The following is a 15,477-nucleotide window of genomic DNA, read 5'->3' as shown; positions in this document are numbered from 1 at the left end:
GTAAAATTTCAGGTGCACTGATTGAAAATTAAGTTTTTCTGTTAGAAAATATACCAATGTTTGGCAATAATAAAGAGTATGTAATAATATATTAAAATTCTCATTTATACAACCTTGACACCAGCCGATAGTGTGCCTCTTAGTCGCACAGGCCGCAATGCCTCTCCGACGCCTCTCAAAGCCGTGTGCCATGAACACGCCCGCGCGTACAACATGGTGCAACGAGTGTGAGAGTGCACCGAACGACCCGCAGCTAGCACCACTACCGGCCACATCGGCGGAAGCACTCCGCCAGGTGTGGCAATGTGCTTCCGCCGGACTATAGCATTCAAGGGCACATGTTTTCTCTCACAGACATAAACTATGTAATGTATAATTCGTCAAACGTTTTTACTTATTAATGCAATTGTTCAACGTGCGAATATGTCCTAAACTTGGCCGCGTCTGTTCCCCGCACGCTGCGCTTTTGGCGTGCAATTAGCAGGCCTGCTGTAGCGCCATGCTACACGAGATCGTCAGTATCCACCGGGAGCGCGGAGAGGCTGGTCGTCTTCGCGCAATGTTGAGAGGCCACCTTCGCACCAATTCCGCAGCCTCATCTAGAGCGTGAGTTACGACCCCCACTGGCCGTGCGTCACCGTGCAGGTCTTGACAGCCATCGCGTGCCTAGCGCCATAACAGCAGCAACGTCCGCCACGTACTGTTCTCATCAAACTCCCCCTCTCATTATTATAAGCGGGGTCATCACCGAACAGCCGTACACGCGCAGAGTTCACTAACCCCAAACAGTCGCGGCCAGGGGATGGATAGCACCATGTAAAGTTTGATGAGGAATAAAAAACACACTTCATGTAGCGGAGTATATCATTTGTAGTGTAAGGCGTCTTGGGTGGCCTAAACAGCCCAAGGATCACCTCTACGGACACATCCCTGCCTCCCACCACTTGACCGAACCCAAACCCCGAGACCCATTTCTCAAAAAACTTGATAGCTTTGACGGGGAGGCAGCCGGACCGGTGTCAACCTATCTTTTTTTCATAATATCGAACTACATCATCGATATAATTTCTGTTTTGAATTTCTTTCTCAGTACGCAATTATCTTGCAACTTTTTCGTCAAAGATAAAGCCTTTCGAGTTATTTAGGTAGTGTTCGCTTGATAGGGAGGAGTCGGTTTGTTATTTGCTTTGACCCTGCTACTGTCAAACTGCGGCCGAGGCAAGATCATGTGCTCTGCACTCTAGTCCCATGAAAAAAGGTCTAGAGAGTGCTGACATATAGATATCAATGTTATGGGGAGGGGGGGGGGGGCAGGCTAGCTCGTAATGTCCAACCAAAAATTGTTGTGTGGGTCGTTGACGCCCAGCTAGGTGGTTATGCACTTCGTCAGCTTAGTACACAGTTTCCTGGCTATGAGGCTATAAGCAAAAACTTAAAAGTAATTATATGTGTTTCCTGCATGTATTCATTATTAATGTTGATACCTACTGATTACAAAAACAGAGGCTTGCACCTACACAATTACACAAACATTTGACGCATTGCACTCTATGTTACTTTGTGGTATTTCCCTAGTGGAAGTCTATTAGGGAGGTTTTGTGATTGGAGGCAGCCAATCCTGCAAGTTTCTTAAAACTGAGAAAACACATGGCCGGACTCTACAGAACGAGATGTGACTCTATGTTGCTTAGCAGCAGAAATAGTTACTTTGAGGCCAGCAGGCGTATGCCCGGCTTATTAATATCAGTTCTGTAAGCTGGAGTCGGCCAGTCACGTATGTGTTAACCCTGTGGTGGATGGGTCATACGACGAGGTGGAGTTTAAAACTTCCAGGATAAGCCTTGCACCAAAAATTCGACCAGAGAGCAAGTGGGGAATTGAAAGAAACTGTTTAGGTGTGATGAATATAATTACCAAAATGGCAGTACTTAGTTGAAATTAAGTTGAGGACTCCCCATAAAACGACACATCGACCCCAGGTCACAGGCCGATGAAGACTGTCAAAAGGGGGTGACGCGAGAGAATCAGACAGCATCCCCTCATGCTAAAATGTAAAAGAAAAAAGTGGCAAACTTTTTTCATACAACTTAGATAAGAAATAAGTAAAGTTATCAATTCACAAATGATCTGATTGAAAAGAATTAGCCGAAGGCTTAATAAGACTGTCGTTAATTTGACGTCCCTCGGCTTTAGGTCCCTGATTCCCCGTTTACGTGATTGTCCTGTTAAGCCCGTACTGCTCTCGTCGGTGAGGTGTGGGTCCAGGCCAACATGGCCGGGACCGGGAAATGCGGGACCTGGAGAGAGAGTTAGGTGAGGTGGGGTAGTGATAGGCTGTTCCAAAGATAACTCGGCGTTGACGATTTCACGAGCCTCTTTTATTGTCATTTTAGAGCCTGCCGCAGCCTGGCGGAACCGTCGCGGAACAAGCGCCCTTCCCGCGGCGACCCGGACTCCCGTAAGACCGTACTGTCCGTTAACACGTCCCGACACGGATTGGGAATTTTCCCACGTAATACTGACCCCGATTAAGGTTACTCCGCGAAGAAGCGCAACACGTGCGCGGCCCGTTACGTAAGGTTTCGTAAAGATGACAAAGGTTCAGTGACCCGTAATTGCGCGTACGCGTTCTGGAACTCTCGACTGGTAACGTAACTCGAAAAACTCGTAAACTCAGTTAGCTGAACGACACGCGGAGGCAGCTCGGCTGCCGCGACATTCCGTGAACTTAAACGTACGACTGGCCACGAGCTCAGGATATGCGCCTCGCGAGCAATGCGGAGCGGCGTGCACGTCTGTCTCTGCTCGAGCCCTGAATACGACTGCCCTTCCCCGCCCGCCAGCGGGCCGGAGCCTGCGGGCTGCGTGGGAGGGGAGGAGAAATCGGCCGGCGTGGGAGAGGTCCCGCCCCGCTGCGGGCCAGGCTGCGATTACATACTAGCACGGCGAAACACTTGAGAAAATCACAGAATATTTACACAACTAAACGAAACATTAATCAAAAGCAAATTTACAGAATTAATAAATTACGAATACATTATTTACATACTTGTTGAGGCCCGTGACTATTTGGGAAATTATACAAACACAGAATTATCTATTACACAAAAGAGGCTCACTGGCACGCTAGGGCGCACGCGGGTGCGTCCCTGGCCGTCGCACTTCACCGATGTTGCACTGGGGAAACAAGGGAGGACGTTGACGAGGCATAACGGCCTGAAGGAGCTGAGGAGACACTTGGGTCGACGTCAAATTATAATTTAAATAATTTGTTTAGGCACTTAAGCCAAAGTGGCAACTGTTTGTTTCTCGCCTTGAAATTAAACGATGCACTCCGATACGATTAATATTAAATATATTTAGGTGATGATTATTCCTTATCACTCTCTGCAGGGGACACAGCGACTGCGTTTATCTGTGTTTGTCCCGACTGCACAGTTGCGCCTTTGACTCGTACGGGCTTTGCAAGTGGTGCATTCTGCCAGCGGGAACTGGTATTGGCGGGGTGAAGACCGGGCTTACCTGCTATAAGAGGTGCCGTCGTCCGGGTTCTCGTGTTCGAGACTGGGTGTGTATCCTAGCGGAAATTGGCTCTTATTGATATTACGTTCAGGGAGGGCGCCAGGTTAGCTCAGCGGCTAACCAAATGTGGGTCTTGTGGGTGCGTTGCCCCTGCATGGCCCCCTTAGATCGTCGGCGGAGTTCATGGTTGGAGGGGGCCCTAGATGGTGTAGGGATGCTGAATTCAATAATAGACACGAACTCGAGATGTAGATGGTTGTTGGCACGTCGCGCACGGGGAGTGCGGAGTTGCCGTTTAATTAGATGAATTATTACAGTCGCAAATTATACTTACACTACACTTGCATGTCGCACACAGAATTACCCTACAAAGTTACAATTAGTTCAATATGAGCGCTCTGATGCACTGTCACTAGTTAAACCCTCACGCCAGTGTCAAGGATAAGGGGGAGGTTGATTGGAGGCGGCCAATCCCGAAAATTGTTAATTGGGCGGTGTCCGGATTCACTTGTAGGAATCGCGGCCCACAGTTAAATTAGATACAAAGTTCACTCGTGGTTGTCGTCGGTGTCTATGCACTCGACAGTAATGAAAGTTCACTGTTAGCGGGAGTCGGCCCGTGCCGTAAAGTGGACTACCCCGCGTAATGTCTCTTGCGAGGAGTTTAAAAATTAAGCGTCTGGGTTAGACCCTACTCCGTAAAAGGACCGGGGACGCACGGGGAGTTAACATAACGAATAAAATAGATTTGGTTTGAATGACTATATTTACCAGAAGTACTGTTCTGTGTGGACAAAGGATGATGGCTCCCCATGGAACGTACGTCCGCCCCGGTCTGCGAGTCGCTCGGTACCGTACTGAAGTTTGCCCTTGGCACGAGGGGAGGCCTCAGCATTCTCTCGCACCAAAGTTGCTAAAGTTCCGTTATTTAGAAATTATTTTAATAATAAGAAGCTGAGAGCAGCTCTAAATTCAAACATTAATTATTAATACTTAATCTGATTGGCAGATACTATTTAATAATTATGGTTAGCAAATTGACGTAAATTAAGTTTAAATATTAAGAGTTACACCAGAGACTGTTCGTCACTTGTTGACTGCTCCAGTGACTAGTTACACATAAAAAACAGGGTGGTAATATTTATGTTAACACAACACTATAATTAATTAAGGCTGAAGGCCGCAAAGGAGGCACCCACAAACTTATTAAGGTAAGTTCACACGTGAGTGACTCGGGCACTCCTGCATCACACTTTCCTTAGGTAGGGGTTTTAGTTAATAGTGGAGTTACTATTAATTTAGGTCTGATTATTAATGAATTGGGGTCTAGGTGTTTAATTAATTAGACACGGCCCTTGATTCTACCTTGGCATCGAAGGCTCGCCTAACTAGGGTGGGTCATGGCTAGGGGTGTGTTCCGTTAGCGGGGTCGGATACTGGCAGCTGCAGGTCGGGCTTTGGGGTGGCCTTCGGCCTGACAACGTCAGAGGTACGACGTCAAAGCAACAAAATTGTCGCGAATAACACCCTACTTTCTTTGCCCGCCACTAGAATATGCATTACCTGAATCACAAATGTTGCTTGCCAACATCATGTGCAGATAGCAGCACGAAACAATTTTTAATTATTAGAAACGGCTCAGGTTAAAGCAAAAAAGGGGTTGAATCTGATTTTCGACAAGGAATTTTAATAATTTACTTCCCATCATGTTAATTCACTTATCAGTTAATACTATAAATTTTATGCACATGTTAAAAGTTATACTTCTATGGCATTATTCAAATATTAACCTGAAGTATTTTAAAATACACATTATAACACATTAAGAATATGTTTGTGATTAAATGGCTGAAATCAGTCTGTAAACACTTCATACAAATAAACTGAGCTGTTTTACTTGGGTTCTAAGGTATGATGTTGCAGAACACAAGTACATGTTGACGCCACTCCCGCTGCCTGTCTAAGTTTTAAAATTGATTATTAATGTTGAAAGTGATCTCAGGGGTTTTAACGGGGGTTCGGCCTCGTGGCTGCAGGCAGGAGCGCGTCTCTGTTCGAAACCTACCCGGGCTGTTCAGGCCACCCAGGACGCCTTATAAATAACTGGTAAACGATTTTCACGACACTGCACTTTATTCAGAACCGATACACTTATTGGTCCAGGTACTGGCCGCTTCTGTTGTCTAACCGCTGCGACACGCGGATCTCTCTACGTAAACGGTACGTGCGACCAGGATAGGTTGCCAAGTGGTGTACACGGACTTATACAGTGGCCGATTATAAATGTGAATGGCGCGGCGGATAGTCACAGATCTCCTGTGCTGCAAGACCTTCTACAGGCAGTTACGTTAACATGGAAAACAGCACATACAAACGGACGTTCCAAAGTTATTTGCAATTTAACCTATGGCGAAATATTAAGGTCCCGAAAAGTATGTAACCCGGTACGCTGGAATCATACACGTTACAGTCACTTATTAATCAGAAAATGCTCGGTTAGATTGCATGTTACAAGTTACACATTTACAGACGATGAAAGTTAAAAGGCGAAAGTTAGCGAGTAAGAACTCGACACACGTTGCTAAAAGTCTTCGATGATAACAATTAAGTGGCTGTGAAGCCGAAACTGCGTAACTCAATTACGCTGTCCTTAATCTCTGGACACGATATTACGTAGAAAATGTAAAGTTCCCTGTTGGGTACTTAATAACATTTATTTTCCATACATCATGCTACACCAGTAACCATAACCGGAACTGACGTTCATCTGTTGTCATCAGTCGTGCCAACCATCACCAACAAGGCACACCTTCCCCTTTATACTGCAAGACATGTGACCACTTGCTAGGGTTCTAAGATTTACTTGTTGAGAGCAACCTTAAATACAGAGTTTTGCAGTAGCTTTTAACAGTACACACTATGACTCAGAAAATAAGAATACTCTGTGAAACACAAGTGCAGATCACAACATACTATTTGACAAGCAGACAATAATTGACATGCAGACCACGCCTTTGCCTTTTCTCCTTTACAATACGCTATGCAATGACATAAATGACAACAAGCTTCACAAGCTTCACCTCCCTTCCACTTCTGGTAGCTGGGGTATGGCCACTTCTGTCTGTTGCTTCCTGAGGGTCAGCACCCTGCACAGCAGACAATTCAGTCACTGCATTCGTCGAAATTTGAGGCTCAAACCCCCAGAAGTCAGGCTCCGATGATGAGATGCGTGAAGTCTACTTCACGCGGTTACCCTCCTCACTGCCAGTCTCAGTGTTACGAGCCTCGAACAAGATTGGAGCTGACTGGTGGGGCTTCTGCGAGGTCGTGGACTTCTTCAGATGGATCACATTGCGACGCACTATCGCATCACCCGATCCTCGCACCCAATAAGAGCGACGTGATGGGTGTTTGTCCACAATGACTCCCGGCTCCCACTTGTCAGTTTTGTGGGTTTTGACAACCACATTTTCTCCCTTAATGAATGTTATCTCCTGTCGCCTGGCAGCTCTATTGTACATGTCTTTCATCTGCCGCTCCTTTGACATTAATGGTCTAAGTACAAGTTTCGGGGAGATTACCCTAGATTCGAGGGTGTTATATGAGACAGGCAATTTACCCCGAAGTCTCCTATTAAATAGTAACTGAGAAGAGGACCACTCTAAGCCAGGACAAGGGGTGTTTCTATATTCACCAAGTAAGTTTCTGAAATCAGCGCCCTGACTTTCGCATAGCAGCATTTTGCTAATCTTTACTGCTATTTCTGCCAACCTGTTACTGCGAGGATGATGAGGACTACTGGTTCGTAGCTCAATTTCGCTCAGAGCATAATACTGACGGCATTCATGAGAATTGAATGGCATGTTATCAGCCATCAGCACTCGTGGGAAACCATGAGTGCTGAAGACTTGTTGCATGGCACTAATGATGGCAGAGGAAGTTTTTTTGGAAAGTTAATACACATCCATCCATTTGGAATATTTGTCCACAAGAACCAAATAACATTTCCCAGAGAAGTAAAAAATGTCTGCACATACTGTGTCATATGGCAGCTTTGTAATGGGATGTGGGCAAAGGGGCTGTCTGTAGTTGGCTGGGCGAAACTTCTCACACATAGAGCATTTTTGAATAAACTGCACAATATCAATTGACATAGATGGCCAATAAAACAACTGATGACCCTTGGACTTCGTCTTAGATTCCCCGAAATGGCCTTCATGACGCAGCTGTAGAACATATGGTCTTAGAGACTCACGAAACCTTATCACCGAGGAATACTAAGCCACTTTCAGCACACAAGCCATCTCGCATTTTGTAATACGGTTTGCATACTTGAGGAATTCTACTGTACGGGGGCCAATCTGACTGACAAAATTGGGACACTTGACAAATAGCTGCATCCTTAGTTGTTTCCAACTGGAACTGAAGCAAGTGTTAGTTTGAAATAGGCAATTACTTACTGATGGTATGCACTAACTCAACCTTTGCAGGATCGTCGCTCACCTTGTCTGTAAGATATGACCGAGACAGGTGGTCAGCGAAATACATGAGTTTACCAGGTAGGTAATTAACGTTTAGTTTATACTTCAACAGTTTGAGACGTAACCTCTGAAGGCATGCTGAACCTATATGATGAACCGGTTTGTCCATTACATTTACAAGTGGCTTATTATCAGATTGCACTAGGAATTGCTTACCATAAATGTATAGTGAAATTTATCTGAGGCAAAATAAACTGCTAAGAGCTCCTTCTCAATCTGCGAGTAGCTCTTTTCTGCTGCCGTAAGGGACCTGGAGGCAATGTGCACGGGGTGGAGACCTTTTAGGCCATGCTGAAACAAAGTAGCCCCTAGCCCACTTTGTGAAGCATCACACTGTATAACAAGTTGGGTTTTGGGATCAAAAGTTGCCAAGACAGGTGCACTAGTAATGAGTGACTTGAGTTTACAAAAATCCTCTTAATGACACGGAAGCCACAACCATTCTACATCCGATTTAATAAGTTCATACAACGTGGAAAACACACTAGACATACCTGGAATATAACAGCGAACAAAATTGAATATACCCAAAGTACATTCAAGTTTCTTGCGAATGCTGGGAGCCTTTAGACTAGTCAGAGCTCGGATTGGCTCAGGATCAGGTGACATGCCTTCGGCGGAGAAGATCTGGCCCACATACATCACTTCAGAAACATTATATTTGCCGTCACCCGGCCTCCGTAGAAGGCCCAGGAAGTACCTGACGGGCGCTACGGGCGTCGCGGTGCTGCTCTTGTCCGGGGAGGGGGGGGGGCAGGCTATTGGGACACTAGGCCATTGGTGATGGTCGTAAGTAATCTGTGCCCACGTGCCCCGCCAGGTACGCGGCTGGAAATCTACCCTGAAACTCCCTACTTGGCTGTGAGGCCACTCGGCCGTGTGGAGGACGGAATGATGTGGAATAATCCACGGTCTTCTCTGGTGGTACGCATGTGTACGCTGTAGGTACTCCCTACACATACACTACGCGGTGGCAGAACTGATACAAAAGCTAAGATAATATGCTATGCAGCATCTGAGCCGTTATACTATTACACTAACACACACTGATTACAAAACAAAACACGACACTAAAATAACACTGTGAATTCAGTCTCGCGGGGACGTGATTACTAGTTCGCTGGAGACGGCAAGCGCCGAAAGTTAACTGTCTTGGGAGGGCTCAATTAGCGTGACCCTAAATTCTATTCTACACTTACTTGAGGTTGTAGCCGGCAGGCGTTTGCGCGGCGATCTTAACGAAAACGATTTGGCTGCAGTCGGCCAGTGCCTTAAATTGCGTGATCTGCGAAATACACGCCGAGTCTATGTGAGCAGCAATGAAATAAAAAGGTTTAGTTATTAAATTACCTGCAGAGTGAACGATCAGTAGTACAAAATTCAAGGCTGCTCACAGACACACGTCTTGACCCAGTGCAGAGTGGTTGCAGACTGCCTAACATGGCCGCCTCGCAAGGGAGGGAAACTTTCACCTCCTTTGTGAGTTGGTGCCAAAAACTTATATCAAGTTAATTTGCTCTATTATAAGCTAAAAACACGTTCCAGGTGCTCAATTAAAAGGTAGCACCTGGTAATTGGGCGCTTAAGGCTTAACAACTGTTTTATAGTATTTGATTATTTGAATTGTGGTATCAAGTTGGCCACTGTAAATTTGTTAACATATTGTCTCACTGTGAACTGTTTTAGTTGGATTTCTCCTAATCTGACTGGATCATTGTCATGGGCACTTTAATTAAGGCCAGTGGCCGCGGTGATTGGTAATGAGGTTCGTTGTCTACTCCGTGCGTGCGGTGCTCGCACGGAGTAGCTACGACGCACTTGTTTAATGCCTGTAAATTAATAATTGTGTCCTAATGTCTTGTTCCTTAATTTTTTTATGGGGTCGAGCCCCTGGGGTTTCGTGCCCTGAAGTTTATTTGAGTCTATTGTGGTCACGCCCGAGGCGCTCGCCTCAGCAAGTGGTGGAACAGGCGGCCAGCCTTGGCATCAATTTCAACCCTGATAAGATTCAATATGACGTCGTCCCGACCATGGCCTCTAATCCCATGCTCCGCACTGCTAGTACCAGATCCCGTTTTCGGAGCGCACCCTTAGCCCAGCGGGATTATCATGGTCACCTTCTGTTTCGCCTGTGCAGAGGATATCATCGAAGAATGTCATCATTCCAGGAATAGAGGTAAAGTTCTCTTCGATACACTTCTGGAAATTTTCTGGGGAATTTGCAATGCCGTATGGCATGCGTAGATAGCGATAGTACCCAAATGGTGTCGAGAAGCAGCATTTGTAAGATGAGTCTTCATCTAGTCGCACTTGGTGGAACCCTTTCTTAATGAGCTTTCCGGACATTTCTTCCAACGTTGGTATTTCGTGGTAGTCTCTAACCACCACATTATTGAGGTCTGTAGGATCAAGACATAACCTCAACTTTCCACTTGACTTTTCCAAAGCCACTAGGTTGCTCACCCAAGCGCTAGTATTGACCTTGTCGACTTTACATATTATGCCTTTCTGTTCTATTCTGTCCAGCTCTTTTTTTAATGCAGGCCTGATTGCTCTAGGGACCCTTCTTGGAGGCTTACAAACAGGGTTGCTATTATAACAAATGTTAATTCTACAAACTTGTGGGAAACAGCCAATACCAGTGAAAACTCATTGTGTTCCTTAATGAATCTGTCCTTTGCAAGCTGAGTGAACCCTTTTCACAAGATTAAAGTCAACACAAGACTGTAAACCCTAACAAGGGAGTGCTGTCAGAGTCAACTATAACAAATTCATCATAAGACTCTTGGCCTTTGACAGAAAAACACAAATCAACCACTTCTTTGGTTGCAAGAATAGTCCCACCCCAAACCTAAATTTTTAGGAATGTTGGCCTAACTTTGAACTATTTGTCAACCATCTTGAACAAACTGAGTGGCAAAATATTTATTTCAGAACCAGGGTCCAATTTTATGTTCACTACTTTATCCTCAATCTGTATACGCTCCCTCCTCTCATTGACATGGGTTGTTCTAGTCCCTCTAGGATACACAGAATTGACTGTCACAGCATCACAATACAGACTCTCACTAGAGGAATGGTTTTCTTTTACCTCCCGGACTTTACGAACTCTGTATGAGGCAGCAAAGTGATTCATAATGCCACATTTGCCACATTTTTTTCCATATGCTGGGCATTGTCTGGCCTTGTGCTGTGTCTGGCACCTTGAGCAGTTGTACTCACCATTATCACCAAACTTGCTGTTTTGCTTTGGGCATGACGACTTCCTATCCTTAGTGGACACTAAGTCACAACTTATACTATCGTGAGCATAATTCCGAGCTTGGATTTCCTTCGCCTGCTGTTGACTTTGTTCCATCAGATGGCATTGTGCAGCGACTTTAGTAAGAGTAGCATTGTCTAACCTCAGCAGTGACTCCCGAACGGACGAATCTCTGATGCCCTGGACGATGTGGTCGACCAACATATTCTCTTCTTGCGAAACTGGGCGCTCATAGACACTTGTTTTAATCAGGCGATGGCAATCAGTCAAGAAGTGATCAAAAACTCTCCCTCAAGTTGCACTCGCTGGTTAGAAATAAACCGTTCATACAGCGGATGTTTTTGGTGCCACGAACATGCGGTACGCATCCTTTACTTTAGAATACACTAGCTTGTCCGCTGGTAAGATGTCGAAAGTTTCGAAAAGGGCTCGTCCTTGGGAGCCAAACATGTTTTTGAGTAGGGCGATCTTAACCTTATTTGGGCCCTCATCCTGGCCAGTTGCATTTAAATAATTTTCAAAATCGCCTACAGACACTTCCCAGTCTTTTCTGGCCGTGGGACTCTCCAAGTCGACAGAGTCGGGTAGCTTTACGAGATTTAGGCCTACCATGGCACAAAACAGAATAAATTATTCGATTCAGTTATGTCCACGACACTGTTCATGATCAATTACCTACTGTGACCACGTACAAAATAGCTACAATACCGACGTCCGACAAACACGTGTCAACAACCAAATGCATACCTACAGGTTATATTACCCACAACAGACAAATCCAACGAAAATGGACGAACTGAAATAGAAAACGTAATTCCACACGATTGCACCATGTTTTACTTGGGTTCTAAGCAGTGGCGGATCCAGGATTTTGGTTTGGGAGGGGCTTGACCCAGCTGAGGCTAGGCTTTATCTAGGCAAAAACTAAATTAATAGTGGACCCAGATGCTTTTGGAGGGGGCTTGAGCCCCTTAGAACCCTCTGGATCCGCTACTGGTTCTACGGTATGATGTTGCAGAACACAAGTACATGTTTAAAGTACTTAATAACATTTATTTTCCATACATCATGCTACACCAGTAACCATAACCGGAACTGACGTTCACCTGTTGTCATCAGTCGTGCCAACCATCACCAGCAAGGCAGATGTACAACATGAGCTGATTCAACATTATTATAATATAATAATTTCATTTAAAAAGTTTAAAAAAAAATTTCCGTGACAAAATTTGAACCACATCCCTTGAGGTCAACAAGCGTGTGCTCTACTGCTGTGCTCCTAACCCTATTGTGAACTAAGAAGGAGAATATGTATTATTTTAAAATGTGAAGTTTCTTTTAATGTGACTATTTTAGTTTACCAAATATATTAAATGGTAGCTCCATTTGGCACACCAATACCTTACGTTTGGTATGTCCCCTAATATTTACAGAATTAACTATATATACACGGGTTTATGTTGTTACATGTGGATCCGCAATCTTGTTTATACATTTACATACATCGACTTCCATTCCATTTTAACAAAATTATTCATAGGTACTACTAAATGTCGTATACCAAGAGCTAAGATGTTTACACATCAATAGTGTTTGTTTTTACATGAAAAAAAAAAGTAATGTCAGTTATTTCGTATGGAGAAAAATACAATTAATTTTTCGTGAGATTATTATTTTTAGATACATAGTCTTACTTTAAAAAACACATAGGCATTTAACTATAATTTTTCAAGGACTCTGCAATATATTGCCACATGTATTCTCTAAATAATCGTGTTTTTTTTTTTTTTTTTTTTTTACTTTCAGTATCGCGGTGATAACATGACGGACGATCCTGCTTAAAATGGAATAAGTAATTATCCAACATTTTATCCATTTCTATACAAAAATACTTGGACTCCACGTCGTCCGTGATAGCGATGAAGTTGACTGGTGAGTCAGGAGGGAAAACTACTGTAAAATGAGCATCCATTCCCGCGCGATAGTCCCTCTCAAAACTCAAATGTCCTTGGAAACCACTTAGGAACTTCATTTGCCGTGCGTACGAATGCAATGGGAGAATACCTTTGACACGGTGAAACTAACATACCTCAAATGGATTTCCATAGAATTGCATGCTTACACATGTATTTGCATGTGTATAACAAGAATACGGGTTGGGGGGGGGGGGGAACCCCATGGAATTTATATTTATGTGTTTGTAATAAAAATATTAGACACATAGCTATGATTTCGCGTTCTTTCCCTTGTATATTTTAATAAAAAAATTTGTGAACTTATTTTTAAAATAGGAAATTATTTATATTGTGTTATTTATTCCAAAAATGAGTTATCGTTTTAGATATAGTTAGCTCTAATAAACTGTCACATTGTTTTGTAACGATTCTGTAAATTCTCTAACAAAATAATTCTCACAAACTGATCGTGTAAGAAATGTAGGTGATAGATACATTTGTGGACAACAGGATATGCAGATAAATAAAACCAATACTTATTCAAAAACCAAATTTAAATCCATATATTTTGGTAATTTTGGGTAAAATTTTGTATTGGTATTTACATAATACATAAAATTATTCGTTTGTGCCAAATAATGCTTCAAAATTTTTTATGTTTATGTTTGTTTGTCCTTTGATTTGTATTACATTCAGGCCCCCCCACATCATTCTGTGGGCCCCGTTGCTAGAGGTCATGATAATCCCCCCCCCCCCCCTTTTTTATACTAAAAAGATTTTTAAAATTTTTTGGCTTCTATTTATATTGTTTTAGTTATATAAATTCTTAACCTTAATCACAATTATTTTTCAAACACACATTGAAACTAGTTTTAAGTCAGTGTTTAGATTGTCAACGTAAATTTATGTTGGATAATGGAAAAAAAATTAGTGTAACATGATGTCAAGTTGGATGTTGGTGGTTTTGTTACTCACAGTTGTAGATTCAGACACGTTCTGTAGGCTACGCACAGCATATTCCGAATCATATTACCCAGGTGTGATATTTCGTCGGTAACTAAAATTAGGCCTGATTGTTTAATAATTGTTTTCTATGATTTATTTTAAAATTATCTACTTTTTATTGTTTTAATTTGTTTCTTCTTTCCTTCGCTAGGCCCCTAGTCTCACAGCCCCCCCCCCCCCCCCCCCCCCCCCCGCCACGGCCCACCTAGACACGCGGGCCCCGTTGCCGTAGCAACGGTAGCACCGGCCATGTGGGGGCCCTGATTATATTATTCTTGGTTTGTATGTATCATAGTAGTACTACTCAGTGGAATACGTACTTTTTCTATTACCTATACTGATTAGAAAATGTTCATACAACTACCACAACATATTTAAAAAAAAACACACGATCAATTTAGTAATTTTGCGTGTACTGTTAGTGTGGTTTTCTACATATTTTAAATGTGTCAGTACCTAAACCTGGTTGTCAACCAAATATAAACATTGTTTTATAACCGAGATTGACCACAGTTTGTTAATAAAAAACACGGGTTCCGCTTACAGGTTGTATTAAACGTAATATATGACGAATAAAACAGCAATAAACGTCCGGTTGATTCAATTTCTCTTTTGATTAATTGCCTTCCAAAGTAAGCCTTTCTTGTAGTGGACTCAGTGTACATGTCAGGAAGTTTTATATTGTCAACTGCCTGAAGCGTGTGTGTCGTGATACAGCACCATTGGCATCAACACAGTCCTATAGACGTTTTTCTATGTATGAGTATGGTGTCAATGTGTTTGAATGAAACTGAAGGTGGCGGATATCAACCTTGGCCAAATTAGTGCTACATAAAAGTGGGAATATTTAATTTTATAAATTTATTTTTTAGATTGGATTTTTTTTTCAGTTGGAAAAGAAGAAATACCTACGTACAGTTCATGATTTTGGTTTTATCTAGTTTATTAAATTTAAAAGGAAAATGTGGAAGTTGGTATAACACACATTAAAAAAAAGCAAGTATTATACCTATTTTAATTTACTTCTTTTTGGAGTTATATATACCTCCACAATAAAACCAGGAAAAAAACAAAAATATTAACACCATAATATAAATTTAAATTTTTTTGAAATACTGACCCTGAATGGTGTTGTAATAAGTGAAACTATTTATAGCCCTGTATTTTATTAATATTTTACTCTATTTAAGTT

The sequence above is a fragment of the Bacillus rossius genome, chromosome 3 (genome assembly GCF_032445375.1).
Source record: "Bacillus rossius redtenbacheri isolate Brsri chromosome 3, Brsri_v3, whole genome shotgun sequence".
NCBI classification, from domain to species: domain Eukaryota; kingdom Metazoa; phylum Arthropoda; class Insecta; order Phasmatodea; family Bacillidae; genus Bacillus; species Bacillus rossius.
The sequence above is the reverse complement of the archived record's forward strand: the minus strand, read 5'-3'. Positions refer to the sequence as shown.